At 38.6% G+C, this 24,398-nt stretch overlaps 2 long non-coding RNA genes across 15 annotated transcripts in view; one reads left to right on the top strand and one right to left on the bottom strand.

Moving 5' to 3' along the window:
• Positions 1 to 852: 852 nt before the first annotated feature.
• Positions 853 to 15,317, top strand: LOC111755587 (uncharacterized). The gene is made up of 3 exons (XR_002790149.2): positions 853 to 936; positions 12,707 to 12,760; positions 13,475 to 15,317. It is a non-coding gene; the product is annotated as an uncharacterized LOC111755587 (long non-coding RNA).
• A 3,621-nt stretch (positions 15,318 to 18,938) lies between these two features.
• Positions 18,939 to 24,398, bottom strand: part of LOC101787500 (uncharacterized) — a 29,655-nt gene continuing 24,195 nt past the window's right edge. For all 14 annotated transcript variants that reach the window (XR_002790142.2, XR_010042084.1, XR_010042083.1 and 11 more), the window contains one exon: positions 18,939 to 24,227. This is a non-coding gene — a long non-coding RNA (uncharacterized LOC101787500). The remainder of the gene's footprint in view (positions 24,228 to 24,398) is intronic.

Genomic DNA, 24,398 nt, shown 5'->3' with positions numbered 1-24,398 from the left:
TCACACTGCCTACTAAATCTGAGAATTTTGTGGTGTTCCGTTACCTTTATGTTTTTGTGATCCCATTCCAGTGACTATTCATTTCAAAATAGCTTTGATTATAGTGGACCTACTTTGTTTTTCAGTACTAGAAACCCAAGGCTTCACCTGCATTCTGAGCTATGTCTTCAGCTATTTGCATCCTCTCTTTCTTTCTTTTTAAATTTTGAGAGTGGGCTTTACTAAGTGGCCGACTTGGCATATCTGCCCCCAGCACACACACACACACACACACACACACACACACAGCACACATATGTGCTGATGATGTGGACCAAGGATCAATTTTGCTCCTATTTCACAAGAGATTTGGCTCTAAGAATTTGCAGGGAACTACAGCATATGATTACATGGCATTTAGTACCACAATTATCATCAAATACTCATCTTCAAGATTTTACAGTGAACCTCAGTTCATCCCATTTATTCTTTCAATATGCTGTGTGACTACATTTGTTATGATTTCATTTATCAATTTCATTATTTACATAAATGTAATTTACTTATAATTTTTAAATTCCTTATCTAATGCTTATTACATTTATTTTCTGCTTACCCCAATCTTTATACATCTTTTTTAAATTCTTAAGATACATGGAATTATTGTATTGCTTTGAAAATTTGCATATGACTATGAATTGTCCTCTGTATACTAGTTTAGACATATCTTAGAGGTTTTTATATTAAAGTATTTTTTAAAATTTTCTCTGCAGTTTATATGAAGAATAATTTTTCTTTTGTGAGTTTTTGATTTTTGTTGTTGCTTTTGATGTGTTCTGATTTATTTATCAATTAATAATAATTGTGTTTAACAGGTTGCATTTACAATTCTGAGCCAAGGCTTTGCTTGATGGTATCATTGACTGTTCCCCAGGAAACTGATGTGAGTGTTACTTGGTGAGTACACTGAGTCTTCTGAGAGGGCTTCTGCATTTAACCCGTGGCACTGTCTAGGCAGAAACCTCCTGACTTCAAATTTTTAAAGCTCTATTTTCATCAGTAAGGTACTAGTAACTTTACTCTCTGTCTCTGCTATAGAAATAGGATAATACGAAGTGGTACTTAATAGCATAAAAATTCATAATGCAGGCAATTGCCAGGGAAAGAATTGTTATTACTTATATTCAGGAAATAGTTTTAAAGTCAAGGCAATGAGAAGTAGAAAGAGACAAGGGCCCAATTCCGATGTTCAAGGCCTTATTCCCTACACTGCACTGCTATTGTTGAACTCCATGCTCAGTACACCAGTTTGTGTACTTTTACTTTTTAGGTAGCATACAGGTTGGGAGAGGAGTTTGCAAACTGGATGAACAAGGCAATGTTTGAAGAATACCATGTGAATTCATTTTTGAGTGAGCTGTTATAAGTTAAAGTGACATGAGTCTCACTTTGTGTATGAACTATATGTTTTGCGTCTATTATTATTGTACTATCTTGATCAATCTTACCTTAAATTTATGAGTATGAGCACCACCCTGTTCATATCTTCATATGACTGGCTGATAAGTTGAACGCTAAGAATCTGTGAGGATGTTGTGAGGACATTGCTATCTTATGGCTATGGAAATTAAGGGAACAAAGCACACGTCTGCCTCTCAAAACTGTGTCTCAGCGGAAAGCCTGAAAGCTGCAGACAGAACTCATCCCAAATAAACCCCAATGTTTCCATTTCTCTAATTTTATTCTACATATATTTTTAAGTTTGTCATTGAGCTTTTGTAGCCCTTCTTTCCTGCTTTGGAATGCAAACATTGATTACGTGGTATAGAACTCGTTAACAGGAATAACAGAAAACTCTATAAATTTTTAAACTTTAGGAAACTGTTGAGAATCAGATTAATTTTAAAAGTAAACTGTAATACAAGGTGTCCAAGTAAAAGCTAGAAAGGATATATTTTAATAAAAATTCTTATATTCATATCCATGAAAATTAGCTTTTTCTTCTTAAAGGGAGCATTTTTCATATTTCGTTAGTATGAATGGGTAAAGCCTGAGAAGGGAATTCAAGTGGAATAACTTGCTTTGAAATATTTAATATGTATAAAAACTCCCATATTTTGCTGGATAATTAAGTAATTTTATTACAAAAAAGTTTCCTTCATTCCTACTAAAAACATACATGGTATTTATTTGATAAGATACTAAATACTTCCAAGCTTCCAACCACCAAAGTGCACCATCTATGACAGCCCTTAGCTTAAAGTTTATCTTCTGTACATATGAACGCTCCTTTGAAATGAGAAAATGTTCAACATCACTTATAAATTCTCAATCCCATATCCTTTTGGCAGTCAGACGCACTTTGAGAATTTTTGAAATAATACCTCTTGAAAAGGAGTTGGTACAGCAAACAGTCATTTGGTGGCCAAGGTCATACCTTTTTAAAAATGTGGCCTTAAAATCATTGAGCTTGAAGAGAGTTTGGAACTTATTTAATAATCCTGGAATGCTCACGTTTCAGACAAAATTTTCCTCTATTTTACTGTTTTAAATAAGATTTGTTATATATTTCTGGAGTTCACAAAATATTATAGGAGTCATACAGACTAAAGCCATTATTACAGAGAGCCAAATTAATATAGTCCCTCATGTACTTATTTTTAAAGAGCAGCTAAAATCTCTGTGTTAAAATCCCTAACACAGGAAACTTTTAAGCACTGTCCTCAAGCCCTGTGTTGGTTCACTACATGCACGCTGGTTTGCTTCCTGTGAACTCTCTCTCCCCATCTTCTGTCTCCCTTTACAGGTAACCACTGTTTGTTCTCTGTCTGTGTATATTTGACCTTTTTGTTTGTTTGCTTGTTTTCTTTTTCTATCTGGCTTATTTCACTTAGAGTTCTCTCCAGTTCTCTCAGAACATGCTGTGGCAAAGGCTAATTCATATTCCATCGCGTACATGCAACATCAGCGGGCACTTAAGTTGCTCCCCTCTCAGGGTTATTTGAGTAAGTGTGGTTGTTTCTGCCAGGGAGAGACCTCTTATTCTTTGGGTACACAGTTTGCTCAGAAGAGAGGGCGCTGGGTGATATGGTATTTTTAATTTCTTTAGGCAATATGTCTTTGTCTTGTACAACATCTGCACCAGTTTGCACCAACAGTGTGCTAGGATTCCTTTGTCTTCCACACTCACTCAAATCTGTGTCATCTTTTTGATGAGTGTCATTCTAATGCAACATGATAAATCAAGGAATTTTCATGTGTGCTTCCCCAATGACCAATGGTATTGAGAGCCTTTCATATACGTGTTAACCCATTTTATGTTTCAGTGAAGATGTGTCTGTTAGTTCATTTGTCCATTTGCAAATGAGGTTATTGGGGCTGGGGATTTAGCTCAGTGGCATAAGCGCCTGCCTTGCAAGCAGGCAGTCATGAGTTCGATCCCTGATACCGATAAAAAAAACCGAAAAAGGCAAAAAAAAAAAAAAAAAAAAAAAAAAAAAAAAAAAAAAGAAAAAGAAAATGAGGTTATTTCCCTGATATTGAGTTACAAGTGTTCTCAGTTTTAGGAATTAGTTACTTATTAGATATGTGATTTGCAGATATTTTCCTCAGTCTGCAGGTCACAGTTTCATTTTGCAGACTGTTACCTTTCCAAGGCAGAAACATTTTATTTAATATATTCTCATTTCTTTATGTTTACTTTTATAGCCTGAAATTTTCTTGTGATATAAAACTCAATATCAAGGTCAAGATCAAGAAAATTTTCCCCTATGTTCTCTTTGAGAGTTTTATAGTTTCAGGTCTTATGCTCAGATATTTTACCTTAAATGCATATTGTGTAAAATAAGGATCCAGTTTCACTCTTTCACATGAACAAATCCAATTTCTCCAGCACCATTTATATTTATTTACTCATTGTGTCCTCTTCATGCCTCTAATACTAGCTTTTCCACAAAATACTGACAACCACAATTTAAAGAAAGAAAACAGTGTTTGAGTAAAGTTTCTCATGGGTTCAGTCCATGGTTTGCTGGCTCTGAGGCAGAAAAATCATGGTGAAAAGGGCCTCCCAGAGGACAGCTGCTCATCTCATGGCCTCAAAGAAGTGGAGAATTAAGGAAGGAGCTAGGGTCAACAGTACACCTTTCCAAGTTACAGGTCCACTCACTGCCTCCCCCGCCAGACCACACTCACGCAGCACATTCAGCTACTGAACCGGAGGAGCATGGCACCACCCAGGCCTAATTGTTTTCCAATGTGAGCCTTTTGGGGATGGTTTAGGTCTAAACCATAACAGTGCCTTCAGCTGACCATCTGTGCTGGACTTATTTCTGGGCTCTCTGACTTGCTGTATTCGTCTGTGCTTCTGTTTGTATGCATTATCTGTACCTACTGCCTAAAGTGAATGTAAGCATTACACATCGGAAACAGGTATGGATAGGAAAATTTGAAACTTTCCCTGGAGCTGGGACTGGAAAGCAGACATGGCAGTGGCTTCAGCAGGAAAACCTGAACTCTGGGTCAGAGTGGAGTTCAGATTCACTCTGTATTCCGCAAGGAGCCAGGGAAAGATTTTTATAGGAAGAAATACAAGACTTGTGTTTCAGAAAATTACTCTGATGGAGTTCTCCGGGGAAGCAAGAGCTCTGAGTTAGAGTCCCAGTGGAGAAGTGGTCATCCTGCAGGTGGAGGAACAGCCCGTCAGGGGGTCAAGATGGTCCTAATGTACTAAAGGAATGTACAGAATTAAAAGATGGAGCCCTGGAATCATCCTGTTTGTGTGTGATCCCTCAGCAGGCTGCTGTGAAACACAGAGTGAATGGGAAGGTCTGACTAGGTCAGGAGGACTTTTCTGCACTGACTTGTGTTAAGACGGGGAGTGCAGGCTCCTCCCTGAACCGTGACTGTTCTGCTAGTGGTGCACACTACAGCTTCTACCCCGGACTTCTACCTTGAAAACATGCAAGAGGCAAAAATGCCTTGTGGGGTTTACATTCTTGGGGGTGTTTTTAAATCTCTCTGCTTCTTATCAATGGGCTGAAAGTAATTTTCATTTTGAAATGGAGAGTTTGTTATAGATTAAGAACTGGTGGTCAACTTAACACCAGCTGGATTACATCAGCATGGCATTTAGCAAAGATGCTCCACCTGAGGAGGGTTGCCAGGATAAATAGGTGGAGAAGAAGGGAGGTGTAGAGGGTTGAGGCATTAAGGAGGCATTGTGGGTTCTCCTAGAAGTTGCTGTCTGAGCTGTTGGTTCTCCTGGAGAAGCTTTGGTCCTCACATTGAGCATTGCTTCCTGGCTCCAGAGGGGAACACATGTGCCGCTTGGTTTCCTGGATGAACTCTTCACACTGCTTCCTGGCATGTACCCTACTATGCTTGTCGTCGGAGGAGCTTGAGGCCTCCGTGTCGCTGAGGACAGCTGTGGTGTCCTTCAGGATAGCCCTGGTCTTTGTTGTGAGTGTGACTTCTAGGCTCCAGTGTAGAGCCCTCATCCCACTAGCACAGCTCCTTCATGCTGCTGGCATAGACTTTCTAGCTTCCACCACTGACCCTTGGGTCTTCCCGGCATGGATCCGTAAAAGAGACTGGTGTGAGTCCTTCTTGTGGGCTCTGGACCTCCAGTCGGACTCTGGGAGGCATTGTCCTGAGCTCTGGGTTTTATCTGGACTCATGCAGGACATTGCTGTGGGGTTTAGGTTCTTGGCTAAATAATCTATGACTTTGGTGTTGCGGATAGATTTCCTGCATTTTCCTGTGTTAACTTCTGGTGACTATTATAAAAATATTATAAACTCCATGTCCTAATCCTAATTGTCTCTGTGTACAACCTCTGACTAAAACAGAGTTACTGTCAAGTTCAGCCTTCAACAGCAAAGTAAACAGAGGGAAAAGCAGTATTTTTTTGAAGATGCACAGCACAACTGCTGACTGGCACTGCAGTAATTTTCCTAAGTGCTGCTCTCAGTCATATTAGGTCTGTCTTCTGGACTCTATTGATCATTAGATGCTGGACTCCTACAGAAATCGAATTTATCAGAAATGATTTACAGTATGAATTTATCAAATATTCTTAAAGAGGGCATTGGGAACTCAGGAGCATATATTATTTTATTTGTGGTGCTTAGACTCTGGTTCTATTACAACATCGTGCAACTTTAAATATTACAGTCCAAACAGATTGAGAGCTACATTTTCCTTGGAAAGTTTTGAATCAGTTCTCTGTGTTAATATTTGTAGTTGTAGAAATTCCCATATTTACAAGCTATAAACAAGGACTTCTGTGTATAGCTTGGGGTCGCAGACTTGTTTGTGCAGGATTCATTGTGGTTTCTAACCTGTAATAAGGGATGAAACTGAACATGAAATGAGGATAGAAAGTCAGTCTTATGTATTCTTAGTTGGATAAAACATATCAAAATAGACCCAAATATATACTGTAAGATGCACTGAAGGTGCTAGAAATCCTTCCTCACCACTGGATTGTATAGATTTTTCCCAGGACGGGTATAGCTCCACAGGGCTTGCAAAGGGCACTGGCAGGGCAAGGAACCAGGGTAGCTGCTTCATCTTTCTATCCATCAAAGCCCCTATCAGCAGCTTCCTTCAATGAGATCAAAGTAATTTCTATGCTGAACCTCATGCTGGCTGGGAGCTGAAATGTGAAACATCCTCCTGAACCCCATAAAATGTGTATTTTTGTGGGGCTCTAATACACTGAAGTATCATCACAAGTATTGTAAGCCTGGATAGCCTTGAAAAGAAGAAATGAATGGTAGTACTTTCCTAAAGGAACGTACACCAAGGGTACATTATTTACTCCTAGTGATCTGGGTATTGGGTGAGGTGTCTACAAAAGAAGTGAGATAGAGTCTTTCATTCAGTGAGACTGAGGAGACCTGGGTCACATCCTCTGCACAGCTCCACAGGATCAATATCTGCCTTGCTCCTCCCCTGTCTTACTGTGCTTGCTACAGTCCAGAGAAAGGTGGGCCAGCAGGGCCACAACCTGGCTGGGGGATCTTATTGGGTTTCCTAGGAAAACTCTATCCTGCAAAGAGATTGGCACATGAAGTTCCCTTTGTCCTGAATTCCCCAGGCTGTGCTAAGAAAGAATATAGTCGATCTGAGCCCTAACCCATTGTGCAAACAAGATAAATTACATTTGTTTCTTCCAATTATCTTTATTTCTTAGTTTAGGTAGAACTATTCATTCCCTTCAATGTAATACATTTTAAATTTGATTCAGTTAAGAGTATTTTGTTTTAAAAACTTGAGTATCTCAAATGACACAACCTCTAAAAATTAGGACTGAGACTGTATATAATTAAATGTCAAGTCTGTTTATGAAAGCAATGTGTGATTTTAGAAAGTTTGCAGATAAGTAAGATCTTTAAGCACTTGGGTTTTTTTCCTCACCTTTTTTTCCCAAAGAGATAAATGGATATGAATCAAAGTAACTTAAGTATCAAGCAGAATATACTTTGGAGTAATCTGTTTTAACACGTTCAGTTTATAATACATGGTAGCTATGAATAGAACTCTATTATATTTTACAAACTGTTTAGATTATTCTAAGTGACTTCCCATGGCTGCAAGACCTGTGTTTTGTAGATGCACTGGAACAGGTAATATTTTAATGACAGTCATGGTGAATTTTATAGACAGTTTTTGTCCTCCTAAACACCTTCTGAGCTCGTCTCAGCCTGTATTAAGATTAATTAGTTAATGTCTCCCAGGGGCAGGAGGTTTTCAGTGGCAAGAAATGAAGTGTTCTGTTAAAGTGGCTATTGCTGACTTCAAAGACAGAGTTCAGAAACAGAAATTTATTAACCATAACTGATAAAAGCCATTGAGAAACAGCATTCTATGATGTTACACATGGTCCATTTATCCATGACCTTTTTTTCTTCCTTCTTTCCTTCTCTCTTTTCTCAATTAATTGAGAAAATTAACACTAATTGGGGAAAATTAACACTAATTGGTGAAGAAACTAAGAAATCTGGATACCATATTCAGAATGGGAATAATGAAAGGAAGCAAAACAATTTAATTAATTGATTACATTCATTTAAGGGGAATGAAGTGACTTTTACCTTGGTCTCTATGGAAGCAATTCCATTGTCAGTGGTAATAAAGGCTGAAACATAGAAGTTACAAATTTTAGCTTTGGAGAGTTTGAGCATGATGAAAAGATGGAAGTTTGTTCCCGGGTTTCGGCACCAAAAAAAACCAAAAAAACAAAAAACAAAAAGATGGAAGTGACGTTCCTAATGGAGAAGACTCAAAAATTGGCACAGGACAATTAAGCAGTTCTAGCCCCTATTGAAGTCTTAAAAAGAAGCAAGAGGCTGGGAGACTGACTCATGGACAGTCCATCTCTCTAAGGTGAATTGAAGGTGTGGTAATAATAAATTTGATCCTGATTTCCTTTGGATAGAATTTTGATTTTTACATAATTTTTACATATATTATGTAATTTGAAAAACTATTCAGGGAAGTAGGTACTGTTGCACTCATTTAAATGTTGGTGAATTAAAGGCTTGAACATTTTACTGATCTTCCTAGAAATATACAATTTGCAAAGTACACAGGAAAAGGATTGGAAAATACAAACATAGCAAATTTATAAAGTAATGACTATGGATAGTTAAGTTGAGGTTGGAGAAATAAGTTTGGATTAAGTCTCTTTCTTTGTGACTGGTACACAATGCCTTATACTCACACTTGAAAAGAGGAAAGATTTTTTTTGTCTTGCAGTGTTTAGACATTTCCGTTCATAGTCTGCTAGGTTCACAGCAGGAAGGGCATGGTGCAAAAATTTATGGAGAAAGCTGCTCATATCATGGCCACCAGGATGCAGAGTCAATTGAGAATTGGGAAGGTACATAAACACTTCCAGGTCATGACCTCAGTGACCCGCCTGTTCCTGCCAGGTTCCACCTCCTAAAAGCAAGCTCACCCAGTCACCTTCCACAGAACCTCTCTCTGAGCCAGTGAGGCTTTAGGGGAAGGTTCCAAAGCCCAACTGCAACAAAAGTCACTATTTTAACACAAAAATTGTTGTGGATCTCATAGAGGTTTCTATTTGGTTGAGTTACTGTACTCCTGTACACATAATTTGTGAGAAATACTCAAAATTTAAACATAGATACTTGCTGGAGAAAACAGTGAGACTGACTCCGTGGAAGTATTCCATGGGGAACTAGGATAATTATTTTCATTATAATATTTTACTCATAGTTCCCATCAGAAAGTCACATGGATGTGCTGATCTCGGGAGGAAAAATGGGCTAGGATTACCTAACACTTTCTGCCTGACCTGAAGAGAAGGCTCTTCATTTGTGCTCTCTGTGGTGAACCAATACATATGTAGAACATGTAATAGTGTTCTACAGGGATGGAAAGGCCCACCCAGCTGGAAAACAATGTTGCAAAGCAGATGTTTTACATATGCACATATGTGGGTGTTTCTAAGCATTTTACTTGGATATGTTTTAATGTAAAATTCCCAAAGAGAAGAAACTAATTTGACACTGTATTTTTATTAAGAGATTATATCAAAGAAATTATAGTATTCAACAAAGAGGAGCCTAATGCAAAAGTTATAGAAATTAATATAACACAAAAATTAAGTAAACATTTTCCCCTAAAATTAAATTTTACAAAATAAGCTGTCCATACAGGATTTGGTATCTATAAAAGGGATTGGAACAGATGACAGAGTACAATAAGTGCCCTAAGTTACAAATGTACTCTGTGAGTTCAAGTTGGTAAATATTATTTCCCTCTAACAGGAGAATGAGCACTTAGAAATAGAAAAGCCTTTATCAGTCCTAATGTTTCTGGTTCCTCTCTGCCTCCAGGGGTCTGGATGTAGATAACAGGCAAGGGGAACTTGTGAAGACTCAGAAATTAGAATGGAGGCAATCTATGGAGAGAGAGAGAGAGAGGGCTGAGGGAGGGAAAGGAGAGGATGGAGTAGGGAAGAGGGGAGAGAAAAGCTGAGGGGGGGGGGAAGCAGGGGTAGAGAAGAGGGAAGAGTTCTGTGAATGGCATGAGGGGGGCAGCTTTTAATTTGTCCTCAAGACACAGAACAGCATGTGTGTGATTTACAATCAGCAAACAGAAGGGCTGAGCCAGAGGAGAATCATGCAGCTCAACAAGTAAGAAAGAAAAATGTTTGAAAGAAAAAAAAACCCTGAATACATTTTGGTCCTATTCTTCTCTCTTTTGTTTCTGAATTCATCATTTTGTTATGTATAAATACCACCTGTCTGAGACCTTGACAAAGGACTGTTTTTGTCACCTTTCTGGGTATAATAGAATCATTACATTATGAAGTTCCTCAAATGCTTGACAAAGGCAATTTATGATCCTGGCAATCCCCCAGGAGAGGCAGGTTGTTAATCTTGTTTGAACAATACTTACTGCTTCATGCGTTCTGTGTTTCTAATGCATGATAAAGATTCATTACTCTGGCTGTGGGTTTGGTCCACTGAATTGTTACATCATCCTTCCTCATAGAAATGGTCTCTGTTGGGTGTGGTAAGATTTGAAATGGGTACAGGGATGAAAATATTAGAACATTTCTAAAGAACTTGAGGAGAAATAAGTGATGTCCAAGAATTATGAAACTTAGAATCTGGATCAGCCTAGCCATTATGAGGTTGTAGGAATGATAAAACCATTAGTTAAGATTGTTGCCCAAATGCATTCCAAAGTCCCCCAAGATTGGAAAGGACAATAGTAAGATACTGTGTTTTGAAATTCAAGAGTATTGGAGAATTTGATTATAAAGGAAGGAAAAAATACTTTAATAAGGAAGCGTGGCATGATAGAAATAACTACTAGGTTTGGTAGAGCTTTTTAGAAGTTTTATCTATAATGTTTTCACAATGAGACTCCATGGAGAAGTGGTAAAACCATTGGGATTTGGATACAGTCATCTCGGTGAGGGGGAGACTCCATACTTAAGTATTCTGACTCAAAGCCTGGCTTCTGCTTTCACTTTGCATGGCCTCTTAGGAAAGCTTCTAAAAGGGGAAAGCTAAGAAGAGACTGAGTGGTTTCCACTGCATCTCTGCACTGGCCCACGGGCAGGACGTGGGAGGCGTGGAATAGGACGGTGCTAGATGAAAAGGAGGCACTGGGTCCCGTGGGGTTTGTTCCAAAGGGTGTAACTGCAGGCGCTGGAACACAGCGTTGGAATTAGACCATGAGGCTTTGTGCAGGAAGAGACATGTGCTCCAGCAAGTGGGTTTTAGGAATTAAAAATGAGTGACTGTGCAGCAAAAGTATTCCTGGGGTCTTTCAGTCATGTTTGCAAAGTTGTTGGAAGAGGTGGTCAAACTGCACCATGAACCTCATCTTGCTGGCCGAGGGCTTCCTTCGCTGACCTGGGCACAGGGCAGATGGGGAGGCTTTCATGGCCCTGGTGGCCTGGTCACACGGATGGGTGCAGGGATGAGTACCTTTGTTTGCCATGGTGTGTGGCTCTTGGAGACACAGACAGGCTTTCCTTTCAGGTTCCCACAAGAGGATGGAAGGAGAGGAGACCGGGTCCTCTGCGTTGGCTGTGTCACTGCCCTTCCTTGTGGCTGCGGTAGAGGAATCAATGGCTTTCCCTTCATTTCTGTTCCATTTGACTTAAAGTATCTAGCTAATGACCAAGGAATTTCTGGATGAATATTTCAATATAATTCAATAGTAGAGAGTCATTATTTCTTTATCATCGGAACCCTGTTTTTCACTTGAACTCATAATTTATAAATTTAATTTAAATTCAGGTGAAAATGTTACAATACTATTTCACCCAGATTGCCTTATACATTGTCCATATAAAATTATTATACAAAAATTAATATATGCTCATATAAAGATATCTGCCTCCTGCACAGAATTATGTTTTTCCTTTATTGTAGAGAAGTTAGAGAAACAATTTGTATTCTAAATTCTGCAAATACTTCAATAAGTATTTCTCCTAAAATAAATACCACAGTATTTAGTTGCTTTTGCTTGAAATTTGGACAGAAACCATGAAAAGGATGTATAATTTAAAATATGACACTGATATGACACCTTTAAGTGAGTAATATTTTCTTTTCAGATATTCGTATGTGGAAGATCTTTTAAATAAAAATAAACTTATCATAGACTAAAAAGCATATTAGTTTTACAAAAACTGGTGATCTGAGTATATGGGACATGTTTAGTTTCCTGTATTTTCTAATTACCGTTGCTTTTCTTTGAACTGAGAAAGTCAGTTCACCTTTCAATGAACTTTTCTTTTCCATCCTTGGAGATGAGACATTTAGGAAAATGGGGAACAAGGGTCCCCTTAGTGAAGTCATTGCAGCTCTAGGGGGGATCCCTGATTACCAGATAATCATGAAACTCTAGTACAGCACAGTTAATCACTGTGGCTATAAAATGCAAGAGAAAACCGTAGCAGAGAGTGGGGGGCTCGCCTTTAGACTGACATTAAAATTTACACTGCTCATCTGCTGTTGGTTGAGTTAACAAAAACGCACATCATTCTTATCAGTTTTGCAATATAAAGGCTAGGAAATGTGGTACTCAAAAAGACAGGTGTGGGAAGTCTCCACTGTCTTCAACAAAAGGATCTAATGTATCGAGATTTGTCTATTATGGTTGAATTTGTCTTTGGTTTGTGTGAACTCTTTTCCTGGTCAGCATCTTTCCTCCTGTCTCCATTAAACAGGAAACCCCACCTGTGCTGTGCTCGGATCTCGCATTCTTGCCCTCCTAAGCCCAGGTAAGTCATCCATTGCCCTTATTTCTGTGAGGACCAGCACAGATCCTAGACTTGTCCACTGCCTTGCAGCAGATTTGGCTCAGCGATACGGGGCAATAAAAGTAACGAGGCCATTGGAATCCCTTTAGCTTCATGCTGATGCTGGAAACTGTCATCTATTGTGTACTGCCTTTCATTGAAAGGGGTATTTTGTTGTTTTTAATTTTTGATAGTAATTGCTACTACATTATTTGCTCATATTAAAAAAGTAAAAAAGCAGTAGGTCTGGCTTCTTGGTTCTTACCAAGCACCGGTCATTATAGATTTATATAAGATTTTATTTGTATTCATTTATTTTGACATTATTGCCACAAAATATCTTGAAGATTTTTGGTAAAGCCAAAAAAGATAAAAATCAATTCTATACCAGTTGTTTAGATGTAAAATTGAGAGCGCACCTCCGAGACTCAGGGCCATTTCTCCCCCTCCTTGCAGTGTATCATACAGACTCTCTAAATATAGGTGAATAATAAATGCACCTCATTAATAATTAACGGATTGTAACAGAACACAGTATCTGCATAATCCTCCACGACACTGATGTCTACACTGTGCCACTTTATATAACGGCATGAAGGCAGCTGTGCTCTCTGGTGTGGACTGACCACAGTAGATGAGTTTTTGTTACTGTGGATATTTTGTCCTATGTGCCCATTTATCAATAATCATCTTCAGGCCCCTCCAACGGTAGCACAAGCAGGAAAAGAATAATTGCCACTGTTCCTGGAGCCAGCTTATTGATGAGGTAGACATGAAGCCTACTGGCTGTCCTGCTGGCTGTCCATTGGTGAGTAGTTTCCTGGGTCTGTCACTTCTCTTTTTCTCTGGAAACTGTTATGGCTTTGTGTGCCCAAGAAAAATAATGAGATCCATCTATCCTGGAAAAAAATAAACAATAAAGTCTATACCTTCCAATTAATTTGTTTTCACCTATGTTTACCCATGTGTATTCAGTTAACTATTCATCAAGTTAGATGCATGTAAAGAAGAGCATTTTTCAAAAGGTTGAATCCATTAACCCTTTTACCAACAGAATATATAGGCATCCATCTGAGGTAAATCAAGGACTTGTAAAGATCAGTCCTTTCGGAGAGCTCGTAAACACTCCCTCCGTCTCTCTCTCACCAGCCTGATGTTGATAAATCTCCAGACTTCCTTTCAACCAAGCAGGTTGTCCTCACTCTCCACTCCATACTGTGTGTCTGCCTTTCATTCAGTTTGGTTTTCATATGGCTCAACATTTTTAGAAATTAGTAGAGAAAGAGCAATGTAAGTCAACAGCTTCAACCTGATGTAGAATTTGTTAACAAGATTGAGTGGGAAATGGTAATGCATATCCATAATCAAATGCCGTTTTTCTCTTTTCCTTTGAAAAATATATGTTTTGCCAAATCAAAAACACTTAAAAGAAATCACTTTGGTAGTATGTGTTGCTAGGCTTTTGCTGACATTTCTAAGCTATGTGAGCTTTATTATTGCTCTTTGCTGACAAGAAACTTCAATACCGGAAGAGGTCCTGAAATTAAACACCCCTCTCTTTTTTCTAATCCATCTGTACTATCAAACTAGACAGGCCCTGTTAAGTAACCACTTGTCAGAGCTTTAAAACCGTGAATGATTATGGCAAAGCATACTGAAAGCTCTCAATTTAAAAAACAACCTATGTTTTGAGACTTCATTTGTAAAGAGCATTGTTTGGAATACAGGAACTAAAGTGGTACAATTTCTAGTCCACTGTACTGGGCCTCTAGAACATCATAGATTTAAGAAAGTGAAGAGACCTATCCAGTTCTTAACTTGACACCATTCACTGCACAAACAAGGAAAGTAAGAAAATTAAGTATTTGCTCACAAGAAATGGCAAAGAAAGCAGCTGGTTTAGCATTGATGGTTAAAATAACACCATGAAGTTAGTAATAGGTACTAGAAAGTGGGTATGTAAAGGGAAAATGGGGTTTAATTTGAGGAATAATATATTTAAGAATTTTAAAGAAAATTTTATGACATTTTAAGTGACTGTAAGTTTGATAGCACTGATTCTTTCATGTCATTTAATTTTTATCATTAGTTTTTTTATTTAGTTTTGCTCCTATGCACGTAACTGAATTATAAATGTAAGTTTTGTAAAGAATAAGGAAAGCAGGGCTTTTAAAAAGCCATGAGAGAATAAAGGGGAAAGGAAGGGAAAATTAAATTATGCAAAAGTTAGAAAAAATGACGTGAAAGAGGAATGTCAAACTGGAGGCTGAGGACCAAAGTATCATTTGAGATAAGATCCTTTAGCTGTGAGGTTAAGAATGTGGGCTCAATACAGACAAGTATGTCCAAGAAAACAAGAGAAATTATGGTAGCCACTGTTGATTTCCTGTTGTCTTGTTTTGAAATCCTGTGTTGCTTACATTGTTTTATTCTGATCTGCTTTGCTGTTTTGTTTTATTCTCTTTAAAATAATGATAATAGTAATAATAATAAAAAAAATATGGACTCAAAAACCAGGTTTTGCCCTTTATTACCCTGACGGTGCTGTGTTATGTCCTAGATTCTTTATGCCTCTGTTTCTTTATTGAAAAGAAATCTAGTCTATGGCCAAACCACCCAGTCTACAGAAAAGAAATCTAACCCTAATTACAGTGCTTAGACCTGGGTAAGGATTTCTGGGCATACGGTGAGCTCTCAAGAAAGGTCATTTATGGTAAGGCTCACTCTCTAAGTTATGTTAGAAGCAGTAGGTTCTCAAACTACAACAGGATGACCAAACCCAAGCACCAGTCTTTATATGGCCCATGAGCTAAAAAATCTTCCATATTTTAAGTGATGGAAAAAAGCATCTAAAGAAAAATAATATTTTGTGATGCATTAAAATTGTGTGAAGTTCAGTTTCACTCTTAATATATTTAATTGGAGTAAATCAATGCTTATTAACTTCCATATTGTCAATGGCTACTGTCTTGTTACAGTGATAAAGTTTATTTGCCATTCCTGTGGGCTTTAGTGAAAATGTTTGACAAATCCTTGACTAAACAAGAATACATTGGGAGTCAATGAGAGCACTTTTAGAAATTAGGACCAAAAGCATAAACTGAGAATATATTGCATATATGGTAGGTCATTCTCTGTGTATTATGAACAAGAAAAAAAAATAAACATATCAGAATTGAAAGAGGAGAAAAAATGAATGGAAAGAGAAAGCACTGCCGATGTTTGCAGCTTGGATGACTCATGAAAGTATATATAGCACACATTCATTTCTTGTGTTGTCACCAGCAATCCCAGTACCAGTACAGTAAGAGCCAAACTCACCTCATAGAAGCACCTGTGTAACTGCTTCTCCTCACGCCAGCACCTTCTCTACCCGCTTTCTCCTTTGTTCAATCTGTTGTCTCCTGTCACCCCCACTTCGTATTTTCCAGTAATTTACCAAGTCACTCTCTGTGAATATGAAGTTGCAGTACCATCTGCCTGGGATGCTCCTTCCTGAACTTCAGAGTCCAGCTCTTATGTGTTGCATTGTCCTCAATTCTATGATTTGATTTTATTTTCTCTCTAAAACCACCACTGCTTCTCAGGAACCTGGATGCTAAGATTCTCTATAGCAGGGAGGTTTCTGCAGTCCGTTTCTGAAATTCCAGTGCCTACCATGCTTCCTGAGACAGTGCGGACCCCTCACTGTGCTGTATTATCATTGTCCCTTCTTAAAAAACAAAACTAATTAGGTTTTATTCTTTTATGTTTGCGGTACATAAGGGCTGCACTTACTGTACGGATTCGGGATATGGGTGCCATGCATCTTAACTGTGTTTTACATCCATTACTTTGTCTCTTCCTGCATCTCTTGGTCTGTTTCTCTTTTGGAAATGATCCCCCCCCCACCACAGTTTCCTATTATCTGTCTCTTATTTGACTCTCTGATTTATTTATATGTTGGGTATCTCATGTAAAATAACTCTGATTTATCAGCTTCGCAGCAGAGTGGTGCCTGCATTTTTATGCTGTGCTTCTGTGCTCACCTGGGCCTTCCTACAGGCTGTCGGTTTGGGTTGGATCCATTTTACTCTTAGTGTCTGCTCTAGCTGGACAGTCTGGGCACAGAGTACCTTTGCATCTTGTTCCTCCCAGTTCCATAGTTTGCTTATTTCATGTGTGTCTCTTTGCAGAGCAATCCAAGCAGCATTTTGTCACCCTGCTGTACTTCACTTAGATCTCTCATAGGAGAAAGGAGCATGTACAAAATAGTTTGCTTTTTGCTTACTCTACATTGTTTTTCATGTCAGGGTCTGAAGGCATCTCCAAATGAGGGTCTGAAGTCCATGTGGGCAAAGGCCATCTTCCTAACAGTATTTCTTTGTGCCTAATACGATGTTGAATTAGACAAGGACACCTGCTTAAGAAATGTACCTGAGTAAAATGTGTGTTTACTCTCCATTACCCTGGGCATAAACATAATGTGGGCCTGGTGGTGCATGTCTTTAATTCCACCACCGGGTGACGCTGAGGCAAAAGGATTGCAAGTTCAAACCCAGCCCAATGATGCAGGGGCGACTCTGTCTCAAGTGTTAAAAGGGCTGGGAATGGAGCTCAGTGTGGTTGCCCTGGGTTCAACCTTCTGTACCTCCTCTCAAAAGAAAAATAATCATAATAGGCAATATTTATACCATTTGGCTTCCACAGCCAGCTTACCATCCCATCATCCCATCACCTGTGCTCATCACAGGTTGGGCTCATTTGCATTTTTGGCAGCTTGTCAAATGGTTTGTACCCTCACAGCACATGGAAGTCAAATTAATTATAGAAGCCCCTATGCAGTTAGCAATTGACTACAGAGAAAATTAAAATTCCGGTACACCCTTCTCCACATAGAAAATATGGGCAAAGTGGGAAGAGTGCAGATTGGAGCAGCTCCTTCCACCTTAGCAGAGTTAGAACAACAGTCTGTGCTCTGTGTTATATGCATGTGGAAGTTTATCTGATATCAGGGCTTCCAAAAAGAGAGCTGAGGTGTGATTTCCAGAGTGTAAGAATTGCATGGGAGGAAGTGAGTCTGCCTTAAACAGATTTTTGCTGTAAATCTACTGCCCGGGGTAGAATATAATGAATGCATATTTTTGCCTGAAATAAACATTTTACATTTATTTTCCAGCTCAAATATACATCCAGTGAAGCTTAGCAGAAAATGTAGATAAAATAGAAAATCACCTTTATCTGTAGTGTTTGATTAAAAAAACCTTTTCAACAACAGCTTTTAAATAAAACTTAACAGAATTATAAATTTTATAACACGAGATTCTACCTGAAATACTGTTATCAATGCTTTAGCATGAAAATATTCATGTACTGAAAATAAAATGTCATCTAGTGATGGAAAATACTACAATTCTGAAAAATATGGGTGGGAAAAGGCATTATGTAATAAATGTGGCTTTTGTTGTAAGTGCATGCCTGTCTGGAGAAAGCTTTCAGCATGTGGAGCATATTGAGAATAAGCATGCATGTGATTTGATCAAAGAACTCGAATCTCAGAGAGATAGTAAATAACACAGTATTAGGAAATTCTTTTAAATATTTATTTCTTGATTGGCTAAGATTGCTTACAAATGGCTGCACATTTCAGTATTGAAAAATCAAGTCTGAATAAGCATGAATCTTGAAGATAAGTTCGGCACCAACCCTGTACGTGTGGAGATAGGGGAAAATATTCTTAATGGTAATGACATCCTTGATGATGTTTATGATCGACTCCTAAGCAGCTTGGAATGTTATTATCAAATTTTTTTATTCACCTTTCTTGTGTTTTGGGGCACAGGGTGGGGGAAGGTATCTTTTCAACTTTCTCAGAAGATCTCCAGTCATTCCCTTTTTTGTCGCAAGTTAGGTAACATATGTGACTTCGTCGTGAGGTTTCAACTACTACTGCCATCTCGGTTATGAAATTAATTTGTCTTAAGATTCTAGAGAAAATGGCTGTGTTTATGTCTGTGTAGGGAAGAGGATGTGTGGACGTGTTTGTCATCTGATGAGGAGTTTGTGAACAGGAGGACAATTTTGCTGATCAATGTCATTTGCAAACCAAATTGTTTGCAAATGGAAGTGTTGAGAAATGAGGTATCACTGTAATTGATGATTTAAGTACTTACACTATTAATGTCTTTTTAAAAAATTTTTATTTAAAAGGAAAAAGAGAAAAAACAAAACAAAACAAAGCGGTGTAAGGGTACAAGTAACACAGAACTACCAAAAAAAAAAAAAAAAAAAAAAGCAAGAAATCACCAGTTAATAGATTACACAATATCATCTTAGACACAGTATCAAAGCATACAAAGTGAGCATTCAAACAGAGAGGCTGCAAACAGTTGTGTTCAATGATCCAACCAAAAACATTAATATGGTCAGCTATTTAACACCCCTAAACACACTTGCAGTTGTATCCTTTAGAGCACTTTTTTTCCCTCTTTACTATTAATGTCTTTTATGAAAAGCCCAGTTGTCATTGTACTCAAAGAGAATAAGTGAATAATCATTCAAGTGTTTCATTGTTCCTTTCTCCCTTCATATTTATTAGCTTTTAAACAGGTGGCTTCTACGTAGGGTGATATACTGTTCTCAAAGAGCACCTGCAAATTATTTATGTTACTTGTAATATTTATGAATCACTGACATTGAGAACTATTGCCAAAGAAAAAGTTTATTATTATAAAAAACTCAGAATTCAGTACACAAATAAACATTAAAACAGCAATATTTCCCAGCCCTTTCAGGAAAATATTCTTCATTGATTTCTCACTGCTAAGAAGAGTGAAGTGAGTCTAAGGGTGAGAGAGATGGAGAAAATAATAGAGAAAACATCACTCTGTGTGTTTCAACATCGCCACTGTGCGGGCATGGGAACCCTTTTTACAGGGGACACAGACACATTTCTACCAATCAAAAGCAACCACTACTGTAATTTTAGACATCTTCTAATCTGCTATTCGAAGTAACCTTCTGTTGTAGTGTATGCAAAGTCAAATAAAAATATAAGTATAAATAAGCAAAATTTGCTAACATTTTTTCCAAGATATTTTTAAACAAGATCAAGATTTTAAAATCATGGCCAGTTACTTTTATTGTACCTTTCTAATGAGGAAAATGCAATTTTTTTCTTAGTAATCTCAATAGTATAGGGTCTTTCTTTGCTGTTATAAATATTGTTACAGTGTTACAATGAGCAGTTATGTGTTTGCATTTGTGTATTTATTCAAAATATTTTGTATATCCTTAGAATAGAATTCCAGGGATGCATATATGTTAATGACCTCTCTATAACTTTTGATACAAATTTTATTTTCTATTACAAATTTCTAATCTTTAACAGTGCATCATGGTAAACACAGAGTTTGTCTTGCATGTAAATGCTCACTGTTGTGAAAGTCATGAATGATTTTGTTTTACAAATTAGCACATTTAAATTTCACAATAATTTTTACAATAGTCCTATTGTTATTGTTATACAAAAATAAATCAAAAGATTGAATTTGAAGATACTGAATGCTGAAGGCAATAATATGCCCAGGGATGTATAATTAATAAACTATGAGTACACTAGTTTCCATGACTGCCTTAATACTAGACAAAATGCATTTATTTGCTGTAAACTTAGTAGATAATAGGTGTATGTCGTTTAAATGTAACTTGCTTGATCATTGATGACTAGTTTTATTTTTTTTCTTTATCTGGCCTTTTAATGCTGGATTAGGTATTTATTGAGTTGTGTGGATCTCTCTCTCTCTCTCCCCCTCTTGCCAGTGTAAAACCTGGTTATACCTAGTCAATGAATGGTAGCTCTTAATATTCTTATTGTAACTAGTTACTGGGGGAATTTAGAAATACAAAATCATGTATCTCATTTAGCATTTTTTTGCTACCTCACTCATTGTCTCACTCAGTTGACTTTACTTTGGGATACACACTTGTTCCTTTAACTAAGTAACCTGGCCTGTAGCTAACTCTCCTCCCTGGACTGGGCTAGAACAGTACAGAAATCTTTTTTTGACCCCTCCCCAGACAATAAAAGTACATGCGTGTGCACACGTCACAGCACCTCTGCATGCTTCCTTTGCCTTATCTGTGCAGTGGCAGTTATGACGGCCCCTATTTTACAAGGTTGTTAGGCAGATAAAATACAGCGGGTCACTGTATGTAGAAGTGTAGAGAAGAGATATCACTTATTCTCCATGTGATTGTTTTAGCTGTTAATCTCTACGTTCTAACAACTGACTCCAGTGTTATAAGCCCCAGAAGAAAACCTTCTCTGTTATCTTAACTCTTGGCTTATTTTAGTTCCTCTCTTCTGTTCCTTTCTCCTTTTATAGGATGCTGCTTACAGTTCTATAGAGTAATATTCATGGCTTTATGAACTGGCTTCTCTGTAACTCTGGTTGTCCACATTAGATTATGTCTGCTTTTGACTAATTAGCTACTTATCTCTCTGAGTAGTGGGGCAGTTTATTCGTGCCATCTATGCAGTGTTCTGTCTGACTCACTATTCTTTCCCAGTGAACAGAAGAGTGAACCATGAAACTCCTACAGACTTACATGTTGTTATTTTCTGTCACCTTGTAAGCGCTTCTACTCACCATCTTAGACAAGTACAGCCTTTCATTATTTCTAGAGACAAAAAGATCTGCAGAGTATTTTCTGGAAGAGAAAATGGTACAGCTGTCAAAGACATAGGACTAGGCTGAGACTTTCTGAGTGAAACCCCAATTGCACAAGAAATAACATCAAGAATCAACAAATGCAATTACGTGAAATTAAAAAGTATCTGTACCACCAAGAAACAACCAACAGAGGAAAGAGAACGCACAGGATGAGAAACAACTTTTGCCAGCTATACTGTGGACAAATGACTGATGTTCATTAACTTTCAATTATTTATCCCAGTCTTTTGTACTTTATCTATTGTCTTCTGTTTGTAACAGTCACACACACACACACACACACACACACACACACACACACACACACACACACTTACACAGTAAATGTACCAAGCTAAGACACTCCTTCATTTCTACCTGGCTTGCTGAGACTGAGCTCACTCCCTGCCCTCCCACAACATGCTGTACCTCAGCCTCCCTGGGCCAGGCTGCCATACAGAGCCTGTGCTGTGTTGGGGCTGAGTGTGTCCCCAAATCCAGTGCTGAGACAATGCACTATTGAGGAGGGACGTGGAGTGTTCAGGAGTTGTGTGAGTGCCCATGGAAAACCGCTGTGAGAGAGCTGTTCCCCCTTATGCCCTATGACCAAGTGCAGACACATTTGTCCCTGCCCCCATAGATGAGGACTCAGAATGAAGATCTTCACGTTACTATGGGCCTCTCAGCCTCCAGAACGGTAATAATCGAATCTTAGGTGTTTATTAGTTAAACCAGTCTCTCATGTTTTGTTATAGCAACACCAATGGAAAAAAGTAGCCTGTTTTTTTTTTTCACCATTATCTGCAGGTCCCGTGTTAGACACAGTTGCGTATTTATTCATTTGGAAATCTCACTTTTAAATTCTTGAATGTGAAATGCACAGAGATAGCCTGCATTAACATGCTGAAGGATACATGGCTATGAATCCATGTGCAGCAGGATGACAAGAGACATACATAGCTGTACGTGTGCATTGGCGACTGCATGGCTCCCACGCGTATGAACACCCCAGAGGGAGGAAGAGAACCGGAGTGGGGAGAGCAGAGCTCAAAGTGCTACCGGCTCGCTTTTGCCGGATTAAGACCTCTCCACCATCCCAACTGTTTAACAGCTGTGTCCTGTGTCCTGTGTCCTGGGCCCAGGAGTATGCAATGTTTGTCCCATTGAGGAGGAAGAGTGCGTCCTGTTTGGTTGACCCTACCACTCTATGTAGACTGGTTTCCAAATGATAGATACCCGTGTCCACAGCAGTGATGTTTCTTGGTTTCCCGAGCCACACTATTGACTCAGGCACCCTTTTCACTCTCCCCTCTCCGCCTCCTAGCTGTGGCTCCTCATTACCGGCGCTGGCGGGAGTGTGCACAGCTTTAGCTAATTGCTCCGGCAGAGCAGTAAAATGTACTTACCTAGAGTGCACTTCCAGCAGACACTATAGAGCTATTAGGTGAGAGTTATGGGTCTTGATTCACGGCTCGTATATGCACATGCACATTAGAATTAGGACTGAATCTTTATGAAAAGAAAGCTAATAACCTTTCAGCAATAAACAGGCCCTGAGACCGCGGTAAATCCTGAACTTGAAACAGCAGGGCTTAATTGTAAAAATAAAATTATATGATTTTGCCGTATGTGTTTATATGTAAAGGGCTTTAGGGCAGACTTCCCTTTCTTCTGAAACCACTAGAATAAGCACGGAAACATAAAGTCCTCTTGGTGCCAGCATATTGTAAGGACGCTATCTCTGAACACATCAGTGCGACTTGAAAGTATTTTTCAGCTGTGCCACGTTTTTATTTTTGCATGTGTGTTAAAAACAGCAAATACTCAGCTTCCCAGCTTGAGACTCTCTTAAACGCAACATGCCTTCATTTGTCAATCTAAGCCATGTTTCTTAGGCCACGAGAGAATTTTTTCACTTTGGCAGATGTGTAAAATGGGACTAAGTCGGTTTGTCATGGCATTTCCACCAGCATCCCGGAGCAGATTCGCCCTGATACTTTTAATCTGTTTTCTTGTCAGCTCTTTTTAGCCTCTTCCCGGTTCCTCTCTTTGGAGTCTGAGGCAGGCCTGCAGAGCAGGTGGGACATTCCTGGGACAGCTGGCATTCTTCCTAGAATGATAAGCACGGGGCCTGTGATTCCTCTCTCCTACTCAGCCCTTGGAAGAAAAGCACTGGTGTGGCCTGCGTGATCTCTCCTGCATGTGGGGCCCATCCTCCTGTCTGTCTGCCTGTTTCTCCTCTTGTTCCTGTAGTTCCCCTTTACTCCACATTCTTTCTCCTTTCTTTGACCACATTCCATCATGAAAAGCCCTGCTTCTCCGGGCTCTTCAGCTGGATATCCTCATTATGGCAGTAGAACAAATGCTAGAAATAGAAGTCTGAGGAGGAGATAACCATTTACGGAATTACAATAAGAAGCTCTCAAATGAAACAGAACATAAAAACCCTTTGTACTGGGCCTTCTTTATGGAGCATTTTCCCCACTGAAGCTTTCACGCTGTAATCTTCTGAATAGCAGAGCCTTGCATTACCCTGCATCTCTGGATGGGACAGCACAAAAGCATCCGTGTGACTGTCTGCTACATGGGTTTCCAGTGTCCCTTCTGCAGACTAGCTGGACGTGTTCTTGAAGACACACATCCAGTTACCATCTGAGAATAATGATGACTATTTTACAGGCTGTGTGCATATTAAACGCAGTCCATCTGGTTGCAGATATTTTGAGAGTACCTATTTTGTGGCCGGTATACAAGTCCTAGAGGGAACAGTAAAGAACAAACATAGTCTAATTGTAGAAATAGATATTTAAAGAGATAATCACAGTAATATGTGCTCTATACTGTTCTACAAGCTTTACTTGTATAAACACACCTAATTCATAGTAGTGATTTAAGATTATATGTCAGTAAACACAAGACCTAGAATG

The sequence above is a fragment of the Cavia porcellus genome, unplaced genomic scaffold, assembly GCF_034190915.1.
Source record: "Cavia porcellus strain 051 isolate PalLab524CR breed Dunkin Hartley unplaced genomic scaffold, mCavPor4.1 scaffold_22, whole genome shotgun sequence".
In the NCBI taxonomy this organism is placed as follows: Eukaryota; Metazoa; Chordata; class Mammalia; order Rodentia; family Caviidae; genus Cavia; species Cavia porcellus.
This window is presented reverse-complemented; position numbering and strand designations above follow the sequence as displayed.